Raw genomic sequence first — 15,184 nt, 5'->3', positions numbered from 1 at the left:
AATATCGGCAATTTCATTTACAAATGCAGTTAGTTTATTACAAATGTCATCAATTGTATTACAAATGTCGTTAGTTATTAAGAAATGTAGGCAATTTCATTACAAATGTCGTCAATTTTATTTACAAATGTCATTAGTTTATTACAAATGTCAGCAATTTTATTACAAATTTCGTTAGTTTATTACAAATGTCGGCAAACTTATTCCAAATGTCGGCAATTTTATTACAAGTTTTCAACCACTTTATTACAAGTGTACTTGTAATTGCCGGTACAAGTCTCTGTAAATATACAGAAAGTTTTGTAATGTTATACAGAGTAGCCACAACAACATTTGGCTGTGCTATTATAAAACATTCAAGAAGTTCAATATTGAAATATACAAAATAAAACTGATTTAATTGAAATGAAGACAAGATTAATCATTTTAGAGAAAGGGATTGAGGGGAAGTTATTCTCCCCTTTTTTCTGTCTTTCATCTAAATCAGAACTCATTCCCGGCTCGACTAGTCAACTATCCCTGAAATCCCTTCCCTATCAGATTTCATCAAATGATGAATTACTACCTATAGTGCACAGCTCACTAAACCATGCACATCCTCGAAAACCCCACTAAATTGAATAGCATAATGAAGAATAGAAAACCACTGTAATGATATGAAAGGTGACTGCTGTACTCAAACATTGATGGTATAAGTCAAATCGATTCATATCAGTGGGGATAAATCTAACAAATTTCATGTAAACGTCACGCGAACACATATTTTCTAATACGCTCTGTCGAATTGCACAATATAACCGAACAAAACTCCGCTAAGAATTATGGATAGATAATAAACTGTACATTAATTAATTAATTAATTAATTAATTAATTAGTTAGTTAGTTAGTTAGTTAGTTAGTTAGTTAATTCGTTCGTGCGTTCGTTCGTTCAAATGAATGACATCCACCCATCCATTAATTAATTAAATTACTTCGTTCGTTCGTTCATTCATTCATTCATTCATTTCTTTGTTCGTTTGTTCGTTCGTTTGTTCAATCATTCTTGCACTTCCTCATCACATATATACATACATACATACATACATACATACATACATACATACATGCATGCATGCATGCATGCATGCATACATACATACATACATACATACATACATACGGATTGATTGAAATATTAATAACTTGGTTAATTGTTCAATTAATTAGTATATTCATCAATTCAATTGATGCTTGTTGAATCTACTTTCGTTTGACGTGATGATTTTGCATTCTTGGATTGCTTTATTTATATAACCCATTTTTTAGTGTGGCAGGAAGGACCCTCCTTAATGTCATTTTTAGTACAAATTTCGGCAATTTTATTACATGTTTTTTCTAAAATTTATTTACAAATATCGGCAACTTTTATTACATTTGTCGATCATAGAAATTATTACAAATTTCGGCAATTATTAAAAATGCCACTTTCATTACATGAAAAACGTGATTTTTATTACAAAATGTCGGCAATTATTACAAATGTCGGTTGTACAACCGTTGTGTTTATTTCCAAATTGACTTCGTAAATAGAGTATATCATTTTAAGTTAAGGACTTTCAATCTTTTTCTCTATGTTCTCATGTTTGAAGCAGATCCTTGTATATTTTATATGAATACTTTTGACATCTGTTTTTTTTTCTTTTACAAGACAACCTGATTATATATGTCCATTGTATGAATAACGCAAGGGCTACTCATTACCATAACCATTTTAAATGCTTCAAAGACCTAAACCTACATTTGGCGTTTTACGATGTTTGAATTGACCCTTTTAATACTACTTGTCTATCGTTGGTCAATAATAGATTTAAACGTCTTTCCATTAGTTATATCAATAGTGAAGCCATGAGGATTAGATTAGATTTATAATTTTAGCGCTGTTGGACAACTATTTTTTTCACAACTAAGATTTTAATCCTAATCCAAAGTGATCCTTTACAGAGCATCAACCTTTGTCAGGAACACAGTAAAGGTGAGTACAGAATAACATCAGAATAACTGAGACCAAATGTTATGAAGTAAACTATTCAAAAACTGGGTTTGATTTATAACAGACGAAGAACACTACAAAGACACGAGTACCACTTTCCAAATTTTCTTTGGTATACTCTTTCACCTTCAAACATAGCCACTATGAATGCATAATGGCCTAAGTGTGATCAACTGCTCAGCTCAGAATTTAATATTTTGCATTCCCAGCGACATTTACAGACATTTTTCAAAATAAAAGATTGACAAATTTCAATCTTCCATGTGTCTTAAAAGGCTTTATAACTAGAAATGACTACACGAACAGTGGTATTTTGCAGTGCCTTCACTAATATTGTAACAAGGCTAATTCTAATTTCTTGTATTTTGATTTGTTAAGTTTGACTCATTTCATTTTGATAGACAATTTAGTCATTTGAGTGACAAACGCTTTTATGAAGACAACAGTTATTATTTCATGTATTGTGATAGCAATACGCAACATTTTCGAATGTTGAGTGAAAAACAAATTTAAACCAATCAGAATGTTTAAGTTTGTTTGAGTCAAACTCAGTTTCAATGACAACCCTAGAAATGCAAATATCAATTTCAAGTCGAAAGTATAATTGAGATGTACAAAATAATACATTTATGAACAAATTCTTTCTTGTGGCATGGTGTTTACAATTAGTACCGTTGGTTACTTTATAGAAATATCATACATGATTTATGAGATAAATAAATTCTACATTAAAATACGTCGCCCTCGAAAAGGTTCAATTTATTTCGATACCCTATGTCTCAAACGGCACCATGGTACTTTCTTCAGTACAGAAAGGCAACGTCAATAAAGTTAATATGAATGTCAATATCCCGAGAAGAATAGAAAATTTGAATTGACCATTTACCACACAGAATACTCCAAATGGTAACAACGATGGTATTTTACCTATAAAACCTAAAGAACACCAGTTTGTAGCGTTCAGCTGGCAATTTTCTTAGATGGAATGGGGTTCGACTTTATGTAGTTTTTGGATTTTTCTTAATTCAGAAAATCAAATTTTAAAGATCTTACACGTTGAGTATATCATTTGTATTGATAATATTCTTCTTCGTTAGAAATTGCACTCAATTGTGTGCTTAAATGTTAATATATATATATATATATACACACACACCACACACATACCATAAATTTGATAAGCCGATAAACCACGCAGTGCACAATTATATTAAGGCTTTCATTGTATTCACTTAAAAGTATCTTTTTACGCATGGAAATGTATTCTTAAAAATCACGATCGTTGCTACATACACCACTCATAGGGTTTATAAGCCGTACGATCAGTGAATTCGGGATGTTTATCACACCTTACTTTGATGTTTTTCTTTTCAGTCGCCGAACATTTTTTTCTCTCATGAATTATCGTGCGTGTGTGTGTGTGTGTGTGTGTGTGTGTGTGTGTGTGAGAGAGAGAGGGAGAGAGAGAAACATTTCTGCCTTGAACAAAACAATTAAAGGTATCTTGTATTAATCTTCCTTGTTGCGCAACGTTAAGGACCACCAAACATTTAGAAATGCGTCTCTCAGCTAGATGATTGTTATCGATCGATTGCTTTACCTGTTGATTTTACATATACCATGTATTATGTATGTAGAATACTGATTGCACGTAGTTGCCTTGCAGCGAGATGAATTGTCTAATACATGACAAATACACACACACACACACACACACACACCAAGCTTAAACATCAAGGCATTATTTACAAAAATATGAAAATTAAGCCAACTATGAAGACAAATTGTGTATCGGGAGTCTTGCGATTATGGAGAGTGTATATTTGCAAAAACGTGTCTTTGTAAAATTACGTTTAACTTCAGGAGTACACATACTGCGATTTGGGAGATCTCAATCTGCGAAAATGTGTCTATGTTAGTGGACTAAGTACACACACTATCAATACTTAAAGCTTTTTGACAAAGGTAAACAGCAAAGAGGCAACCCATAGTCGAGCAAAGACGCCAAGGACATTAATTATCTTCATATCTGATGGACGGTATGAGGCAGTTATAATCTATGCATAAGTTTTTCAGTTTTATGGTCAGTGTAAATCCTCATGTTTTCGACAACTACACGCCTAGTCTTATATTCACGAATAGATATCCATCTCACTGTATTTAATACGCTTAAAATTGCATCAATGGATTGATTGCAAATTATATTGAAACTTACCTCAAACTTTGATGAATGAAGATTCTGGATAAAACAGTCGATCGGTGTGTGTGTTTTATCATATGATGTCTTCACAGATCAGATAATGCCATACTAAATTATTATGAATGTGTTGACAAGCGTAGAAATATGGTAAAAACTTTCTGCATGCTTATTTATATGTATTATGTCTGTAGGAATATACCATTAATGGTAGAATACGGGGGGGGGGGGCATGGTCTTCGTACACCTGATGTCTGAGCTATTCCCAGTGATTTAAGAAATTAGTAAACTTCTGTTTTATCGAAAACATTGTTTTCCTCCAGCATGGCAAGGCCACAAACTATTATTGTCCGCTAACGACTTGGCGCTTGTGGGTTAAACAAAGGACAATACACATTAAAGATAGCATCCAATCAAATATGTTTGGAATTTAGAATAAGTAGTCAGCCTCATACCTATTTCATGCAAAATGCTGATGCAAACTTAATTGATAAAGTATTCATATTTTTTTCACATTTAACATTTAAAATGACTAAATCATTCATGTTGAACAATTTCAATTAGTATTAGTGACAATTATATCAAACTCTAGAACATTTCTGCACTCATTTTTACATCTCACTATATGTGTTAATACCCTTGCCTATGTACATCTTTCTGGCCATTTTGTCAACCTTACTGACCATTTTGTCAACCTTACTGGCCACTTTGTCAACCTTACTGGCCACTTTGTCAACCTTACTGAGCACTTTGTCAACCTTACTGAGCACTTTGTCAACCTTACTTTCGTTCTAAACATTTATCATCTAAATGGCGTTGTATGACTGAAAGCGTATTAAATGACAAACGCTTTGAGATACAAAGCCATTAACAGGAATGTGATATTGTATTTATAATGAGTCCATACCTAGTTTCATATGCTAAACATCTATTGCTAAACATCTATTGCGTATAAAGGATGATAATATAGGCCTAGCGAGGAAGTAGTGTGTGAAATGGTTGATATCGAGTCGTCTAATAGGCTTAGATATCTTTTGTACTTTTTAATAATAACATAACAGAAAATTAATGATAGTCTATAGATTGATTAAAATTAGTAATTAATTAATTATATTATAATTATTCATTGGCACTCTTGTTATTATTGTTATATTTGTACTTATATCAGCATTAATAATATGTTACCTAATATACATAATAATGCAAATAGTCATATGTTATTATAAATCAATCAGTCAGTCAATCAATCAGTTGGTCCTAATTTATTAGGAATGTATCTCATTTCCAGATAATTTAAAGAATTGAACACCGTCATCATAAATCAGACATTGAACGTCTATTCGTAACTAATAACCTAATCATGGTAAAGAGCGAGATCAATAGTTCAATGTAGGATAAAAAGAAACTAAGTTTGAGCCATTTTTGTTGTTATTCTACAAAAACGATTTCACTTTAGATGTATATGTTTTGTACCCCTTATTACAAATATTTCCATTAAAAAAGCTGTCGAATTGAGAAACGAAAGAATAAGGTCTAGAACTATTTCTTTCTCACTACATACTGGCTTTCTATTTATAGCCCTACATACTACTACATACTGATTTGAAATTGATTATGCTGTCTTAAACAAGTTTCAAGTTTGACCAATTTAGTTAGAGGGGGTCTGAGGCCTAATTAAAAGAATCTAATTTTTATCTTACACAGATTGTTGTTGCCCCTAAATTTAACACAGCCACAGTTATGTAGTTATAACTAATTGTATCAATGGAATAAGGGACTTCATATTTGCTAGATGCAACCAATATTCTATACGTAGACCAGCATACCCACTCACATCAAAAAGCATCATTAAATAGTCCCAAAAATCGGAGAAAAAGATAGCAGGAACACTCATAGGACTTCATTTTCCTTTGATGGTTAATGTATATGTTTTTAATCGATGTAAAACACTTCACTTGTACACATATCGTGTCATCTCGATGTAACACATTTCAATGTACACATATCATGTATGTCATCTCGATGTAACACACTTCACTCACATATCATGTCCTTTCGATGTAACACACTGGTATTTCACTTGTACACATATCATGTCATCTCGATGTAACACACTTCACTTGTACACATATTAAGCTGACTTGTCATTATTGTTCGGCCATACCGATACTCAACACTATAGTGCAAATTTTCATTTTTGTGACACATATTGTTTCTATGTTTTGAATCACATATGGTTACAATAACTTGCCCTTGTTCTAGCAACTTACTTTGATATTTTGATGAACTAATCGTAATTGGTTTAAAATGCGAATCGCAAATGGATACAAACTCTTTCTAAAACGTTCTGATTTCGTTTTGATGTGTATGCCGGATGACAGGTATCCTAATGATGGATGTAGCTTTGCGAATGGTCTGGGATCATGATGGATTGATTGTAAGGATGGTAATTTTGCGCCAATGATGCCGTGCTGTCCTGACAACTTTCTCGTGTATATTCAACTCATCGTTGGTGACGTTGTTAAACCAGAAGGTGATGGCATATGTTATAATACTCTCTACAACTGTTATAGTGTGGTAGAAATTAACTAAAATAGTACGACTCATTCTAAATTTCTTTAAACGTCTCAGAAACTAAAGACGTTGTTGAGCTTTCTTTACAAGGTGTTCAGTATTTGTTTGCCAAGACAAGCAATATGAAAGTTTTTTAATGCCCAGAAATTTGAAAACACTGATAATTTCAACTTATAGCACAGTAACCATCTTTTGTAGAGATTCAAGAATTTGCTGAGAATATAATAATTACCCCGCCCCCACCACTGTAACTTTATTCCACTACCATGGTGACTACCACCACCACATGTACAGTGACTACCATCATCACAGTAACAATTTCCACCACCATCACCATCACCACGGTGACTATTAGTTTTTGAGATAACGTGTTTACAGATAGAGACAGAAAGCCAGCCAGCCAGCCAGCCAGACAGACAGACAGACAGACAGACAGACAGACAGACACAAAGACAGACAGACAGACAGACAGACAGACAGACAGACAGACAGACAGACAGACAGACCGACAGACAGACAGACAGATAGATAGATACACGGAAAGACAGAAAGACAGACAGCCAGAGAGACAGACAGAAGTATAACATAACCTCCCCTGACGCTTGTAAAATTTTCGATATGATAATTGTCAAATATAGTCGTTTACTTGGCTGAATTTTACACGTTGTTGTCAGGAGACAGATAGTAAAATGAGGAGTCATCATTTCCATTAGAAACTCTTCTGATGTTATTAAAGAAAGGGGATACGGGAGCCAGGAGTAATTTATAGTAGAAGAGACTTGCTTCCTCAAGAAAAAAAAAATGTTGGGATAGTGATCCATTTGAGCTATAGATGCTTGCATTGATAATGTGAACAATACGACTCTAGGCAAAAACCATAATCACATTGAAAACTCATATGAGTGTTAAAAATGGCGATATAAGGTTACCTAGGGCTACAGTCAATCCTGGCTGTCGTCAAAGAGAATTCAGAATTTCTCATTTAATTTGCAATCTCGTACCGTGGCGTTGTAATTACCGGAAAACGTTTCCGTTGCCGTCATATCTTGCGATCTATCTGCGCTGAACAAACAGGCGAAGGAGTGGCTTTTCAGCTTTCCGATGCAAATCTGTTATATGACCGCAGAGTAAAAATCAATTGGTATTTGTCGTGATTCAATCAGTCAACTGTGCCAGTAAATAACAGACTAAGCGTAACCATGGCAGTCCGTGCTTAAACTTCGCTGAACAATAACGGCGTACATGTGACTTGCATAGACGAGTAGGTATGTTTTATGCAAGCCAGGCACAGTTAAAGGCTCTCTGTGACAACCGACGTGTGTTATTTTAACTTTAAGACTTATATTAAATGATGATTTACGTACATGCACTTGCCCAATTTCCTTTGTGTTGTCAATTTACAATCTACAGAATATTTTCTTTAACCTTTTTATGAATGTTTTTAAAGTGTGCTCTCTGACTACCTTACCAGCTATTACAGAGGAATTGCTTCATTTTCAAGTTTCATCTTTTTTCTCAGAAAGACGATACATAGAACTATTCAAAACTTGAATGGCTGACATAAATGCTCGTAGACGATAAAGATGCACTCAATTCAATCATAAGTTTTATCTCAGACCTCTATAGTGGTCTGAGATTTTATTCAAGCAAATCCGTTGGTATTTTGTGTAAATCTTTTTGACTCATAACAGAATGTAGTTATTAAGCTAATTTCATATTGCGTTGAATGAATCTTGGAAATAAAATGCTTCAAACTTTTCTGTTAATTTTTTAAAAGTCAACCCCATTCTCACTTCAAATCGAGGAACAACTGAGGCTTCTCCACATAAATATTGTTTTTTTTAAAAAAAAATAGAGGTCAAAATGATGCCTTAATTGAGCCATTTTAGAATCCCAATATGGCCACCGATCGTGTGTTAACATAAAGTTTGTCGATTTCCTTGACAACAAAACGGTGAACCCCTAAATTTCTTTTAATATTTCAAAAGGACGTGTGTGAGCAAGTGTTCATATTATGAAATTTGGAGAGATTTTAAGACCTCAAGGAATATTAGTCCCAGAGGCGCAGGCTATCTGAATTCAGAAGTATAGAATGGTATAATTAGTCCCAGAGGCGCAGTCTGCCTGAATTCAGAAGTACAGAATGGTATAATTAGTCGCAGAGATTGCCTACCTGAATTCAGAAGTACAGAATGGTATAATTACTTGGCTTTTCAGCTTTCCGATGCAAATCTGTTATATAACCGCAGAGTAAAAATCAGTTGGTATTTGTCGTGATTCAATCAGTCAACTGTGCCAGTAAATAACAGACTAAGCGTAACCATGGCAGTCCGTGCTTACACTTCGCTGAACAATAACGGCGTACATGTGACTTGCATAGACGAGAAGGTATGTTTTATGCAAGCCAGGCACAGTTAAAGGCTCTCTGTGACAACCGACGTGTGTTATTTTAACTTTAAGACTTATATTAAATGATGATTTACGTACATGCACATGCCCAATTTCCTGTGTGTTGTCAATTTACAATCTACAGAATATTTTCTGTAACCTTTTTATGAATGTTTTTAAAGTGTGCTCTCTAACTACCTTACCAGCTATTACAGAGGAATTGCTTCATTTTCAAGTTACACTTTGTCACATACATTATTTATACAAACTATTTGTTTATTAAAAAGTTATTGGCAACAGTGTTCATCACTTTTATATAAGTTATAGAAGGGTGTGTTTGATGTTTTTATTTTATCAATGGTTTCTTCTGTACATTGGATTTTGACTTGGACACATAATATTGTAAATTGAAGTGACTAAACGTTCGCGATTTATGAAGGAAGTAATGAAGGAATGCATTAGTTGTTATATAGAGTCTAATTACTAACCTGAATTTAAACTGAATGCCTTCCGTAAGGATAGTCTTGCAATTTCATGATTTATGCAAGAAATTTACCTCTACATCTGTGATTTTTTTTTAAAAGTCCCAGTGAAGTTAGTTGTCAAAAATGTTGTTCAAATGCCCATATCCACTTCCAACACAGGAAAGCTTGCCATCCTCGACTTCACTCGACTTTCGTGATCCCCTACATACCAGCTGGGATATGTAACCCCGTTTCCACGGCAAATGATAAACGAAATTTAAACCCTCATAACATTGCTTTTACGCATCAGAAAGTTTACATACTTCATGGTAAGCACCGTAACAGTTTAACAACTTTAATACACTGAAGTGATACGGTATTATTGTCCTACTTCATCCTGGGTAAAGTGTATACATTCTTGTTTCGACCGAGATTGACAGACGCACCATCTGCTCCAAATCCTATAAGTTTCTGCTTCCAACTTTCATCAACTTTGTCACATACAGTTTTGTCGCACTAACACCACCATCGGCATGTGCGTGTTGAACTTCCTTCTGTCCCACTGAATTTACATGTTTGCAAGTTGGGTTTTCTACTCGTCGCATGTATACTATTTCACACTCCCACATAGCTCTATTAGTGTCACTGTCATACATGAAAATATATTTATTTTAGCTTCATTTCTGATATCGTTAGCTAAGTCATTACTGATTCGTCCATGGGCATCATGGAACAATAAAGCTAAGATTATGGATATTTATAATCTAATAACAATAGTATGTAATACAAATACGCGTAAACAACGTATGTGCGTGAAACTGACAGGTATGAAGTGAGCGGACGATTGTGACTGTATTTTTGCAATAAAGCTTACTGATGTGTATTTTCAGTGTTCACCTCCTTCCTTTGATGTAATAATGTTCAGATACAACGAGAATATCAATACAAACACTTGAAACCCCAGAAAATCTAGTCTGTCTCACTGTAGAACAACACCATGGACGTCCCCGTACCACCGCCGTTACACGGTAGCTTCCTGGTTTACCTTACATCGACGTTGGTGGCGCACTTTCAAAATGAAGCGCGAGCGCGAGCAGACGATCGATCGATATTTTGTTGCGTTGCTAGGAAGGCCGAGGAAGCGCTCTCATATTCATATCAGTCTACAAGATCGCCATATATAGTCATGCTATTTTGCATATATGAATATTTATGATCGAATCGTTCCTAGGGAGATGTCTTTAATTTAACCAATCACAGCTGTAAAATAATATTCAGTGTTCTATGAAGCATGTAAATAACGTGATTATTGACATTACCATACAAAAACAATTGTAGAAATTACAAATATTGAGAGAAAATTACAAAATGTACACAAAATATTCTCCTACATCTTATTGGTCAATTGACAAATGATTGACAGTTAACGCTCCCGATCGATGAAATGATAGTCACTGAGCTCGAGCTTACAATAGCAGACGACACTTTTAAAGATAAGGTTCAACAATGCAAACGCATCAATCTTTGTCAAGCCTTGCAGCAATTATTTTAGCCTTTTTATTTTTAATTAGCATTATTGTGATCGTTGTGTTTGTTGGCCATGGCCCACAGAAGAAATGTAAAAACCCGTTCCATGAAAGGTGGAATAGAGGTTCTGAGCGTGAGAAAACCGGGGTTGAAATAGCGAAATATGTACGGAAGGACTTTCGCAATGCCTTCGCTAGACTTGGAGTTCACAGGACAGCTAGTATCTGCACCAACTGCCTTCGTATGGCTGCAATGCGACGGGAATTTACGCAGCACTTCAATAATGTTGCGGAGCGGAAAGTTCAGGTATGTACAAAAGAGGTTGTTTTTTATAACTCTGAGGGCGATGTATATAATGACCTCTCACGTTTGACCGATGACCTTGTGCTTCCAAGTTGCTGAACGACATAGCCTTTGTTGTGAACTGATAATATGTTGATACAGTTGATATCTGGATCCCACTTGCAATTTGCAGTCTGTCTCTGTGTTGTAACATACATGTAGTCAGAAATTTTCTTTGTACTGACCGAGCCTCGTCTCGTGCGGGATCCGGAGCAGTCCTGTTTGACGACCGTGGACGGGACACAACTCTGACAAATAACAAATGTAGTCCTGCTTGTAATAATTGTGAACACTGACAAGAAACATTACAGACACTGTCAGAATTGAGTCCCGACTTATTCCGGTTGCAGGACTAACAAATTCAATGTCTCTAAACACGGAGCTGAGAACGAAAGGGACAATGTCAGCATTGAATCTCGACTTTCAAGTCTGCAAGCAGGACGATGCAGCTGAGCAAACTAAGTTTACTTCTATATTCGTTGGAGCTTTTTTTGTAATGATGATTTGCTCGTGTAACAGTAAATCAAATATGTATTATAGTTCTATAGACTTATGTTGACAGTCAGTGTATAGTTAGCAAGTGTAAAAACTTTATTGATGATCACTACATTTGTAGTTGTTTGACGACTCGTTTAATAATTGGAGACGCGGGGTGACACACCTACGAGTGGTATGTACTATTTTGTGTATTTCATTTGTGTGATATTTGGAATTGCTTTCTTCACAGGCTGATCGCAAACGAAAGGAGACCCATGAAGAATCTCCAGCTACATGTATAGACATCGACTATATTCATGATATTACACAGTCACAGGTTAGTCATGATATAATTGGCTAAGTAAGGTCAGGCCGTTTACATTATATAAACAGCTAGAAATCCACATGTAGATTACAGGACATGCCTGTAACAGACCTCCTGCACCTCCTAAAACAGGATATGTGAAAAAAGTGATGTTATATAGGGTCTATAAATCTGGTAAGATTTCATAGCTGTACTAATAGACATGTGACAGCTAGCATATTAGATGTAAAATTATGACTGTTGTGATCTGTTTGAAAAATTTCATGTACAAATGCAGTTACATGGTCTGTACATTTCTGTACATCTTCTCAGAGATGTTTTCACAGTATGAGTGATGTAACTGGTCTGTTGATATAAGTATGTATACTTATCAGTTTGTATTATCTAAGAATATGTACCAAACGATATATTAGTGTTTTAATTATAAACAGTGAAATGTTGATAAAATAAGATCTGCTAATACACCTGTATACACAATCCATGTATACAGTTATATCAACACAGATACAGCAACATGTAGAAAAAACATTATACTCTAATAGAAAATGATCCATCCTTGATTTTTCAGTAGACTTTTGAATAACAATGACTATGTACATGTGTGTGGGAGTGCATAACACCCCAAAACGAATATTTAGATTTGAAATGAGTTACTAGTACTTTTGTTTTAAAATACTAATACCCAACTAGCAGTAATTGTTAATTTCACTAATCCCATACTTCCAGTATCCAATTATCCATAGAGTGCATATATATTTCTTGATTCTCACTAAATTCCCAATTCATGGGTTGATTTTTGCTGTATGATTTATTTAGTGTCCAAGCAAAGGATGTTCATCTATCCCAGGTCATATTACTCGTACAACACTCCAAAACCAAGCTATAGCTACGGTAACTCCAATTGATAGTCACACAAAGGTAAGATGCTATTTGTGTTGCATATTATTTAATATGTTACTTTATTGGCAATGGTAAAAATTTTAAAATTATACGAAATTTACATGATACAGTACACATTTGCTGAACATGTTCACAACAGTATTATATGTTGTTCTTATAATTGTAAAATTGAATAAATGAAATCTATGTAGTGTTTTTAAGTACTGCATTTATGATTGACGATGTACATTGTGTACTTCATTATTATGGATGGCTGATATAATATGCATGTATTTGTAACATCATGATATTAACAAATTCAATGAATTTTTTTTTTTTAAGTATAATGGTGTTGCAGATACAACTGTCGTATTTCTGAAGCAGCAAGAGGTGGTACACTTTGTCCTGAAACAAAGGCAAGTCACAGTTACTGCTGTACATTGCATATTTTATTTTAACGAGTAAGCTCAGTTGGCAGGATCACGCTTGTTCGTATTCAGGGGATGTGGGTTCGACTCCTACATCCCTATATGTCTCACTTGTCTCTCCTCATTTTTCATTACATACATACATACATACATACATACATACATACATACATACATACATACATGTATAATCTTGAAGGACTGGTTTATGTAATTAGTTCCAATGTATACATGAGCGAAAGATACACTGATATGAAAGCGATTACATGACATAAAAATGACATGAATATACCAATTTTCCATCACTTGAACATGTAACCTGTAACACATGTAACATGTAGCACATAGTCAGTAGACCGATTCAATAACATCATACATTTTGGTGTACACAGTACTACAGGCAATGATACCAAGCTATATTGTATGTTCCATTCATGTCTGCCATGTAGGTAGTTGTGACATAGTAACTAAGAGTCATTAAATGAAATGAAAGTATGCAACTTCTAGAGATTTAACAGTTTTGTATTTTACACTTATTTCAGATACCAGAATATGCTAACATGTACAACCTTGATGTTGAAGGCGAATACCAGCAACTAATTAGTGAGCTGAAAGATCAGGTAAAGTCCCTAATACAGGATGTAGATGAGTTAAGTGAAGAAGTGACTACTCTTAGAAATGAAAATAAGGACCTGTTAGAAGATAAAAATAAACTAGAAGATGACAAGGATGAATTACAAAAGAAATTAGACAATATGTATGAAACACAAAAACAGAGGATTGAGGCAGTCAAACAAATAGGTTTCATAGAAAATAAGAATGCCTATGAAGAAACAACAAAACTGACCAGGGATAAAGATAGAAGGAGCTTAGATAATCTAATAGATGTCAATTTAGTCAGTCACATAAATTCTAGAAATCCTGTTGTTGTCGCATTTATAAATGCAATAACAGCTAAACAGACAGAAAGTGGGATTGGTTTAATAGGGAATAGTGAATCAGTTAAAATAGAATTAAATGTGTAAATTGTGTAATTAAGTAATGCCACTGACATCTGTAGTGTATGTAATCACAGCCATCCAAAGGTTGAAAATAGAATTAAATGTGTAAATTGTGGTAACTTTGGTTTGAAAAGAAAGAGTAAAAAAGGTGTGGATACAAAGACATACAGGACAAAAAGCACTTGTGATGATAATACAATTTTATTTCATGAGTATACTGGCCACACAGTGACTAATGAGGGAGGTACCCAACGGGTAGTAATGAAATATGAAGGAAAATCCCCAGACACTGAAAATGTACTTAACCAAGTTAGGAAGGCCAATATTAGTCTTGTAGACCCTATGTTTGTAAACCCATCTTCTCTGGAAGCTATTGTAATAATTCTTAGGGCAATAGGGAAACATGCAGGGATTCATAAATACTGCAACGGTAAAGGAAAGAGGGAATGGACCATTGTAAGATGTGATGGCTTACCCCAGCACATCATAAGAATAAGCTATTCATAAGTATGGGGATGAGTTTGATTGGGTGGTTCTTCGCACTGGTCCAGG

The sequence above is a fragment of the Glandiceps talaboti genome, chromosome 2 (assembly GCF_964340395.1).
Source record: "Glandiceps talaboti chromosome 2, keGlaTala1.1, whole genome shotgun sequence".
Taxonomy (NCBI): domain Eukaryota; kingdom Metazoa; phylum Hemichordata; class Enteropneusta; family Spengelidae; genus Glandiceps; species Glandiceps talaboti.
This window is presented reverse-complemented; position numbering follows the sequence as displayed.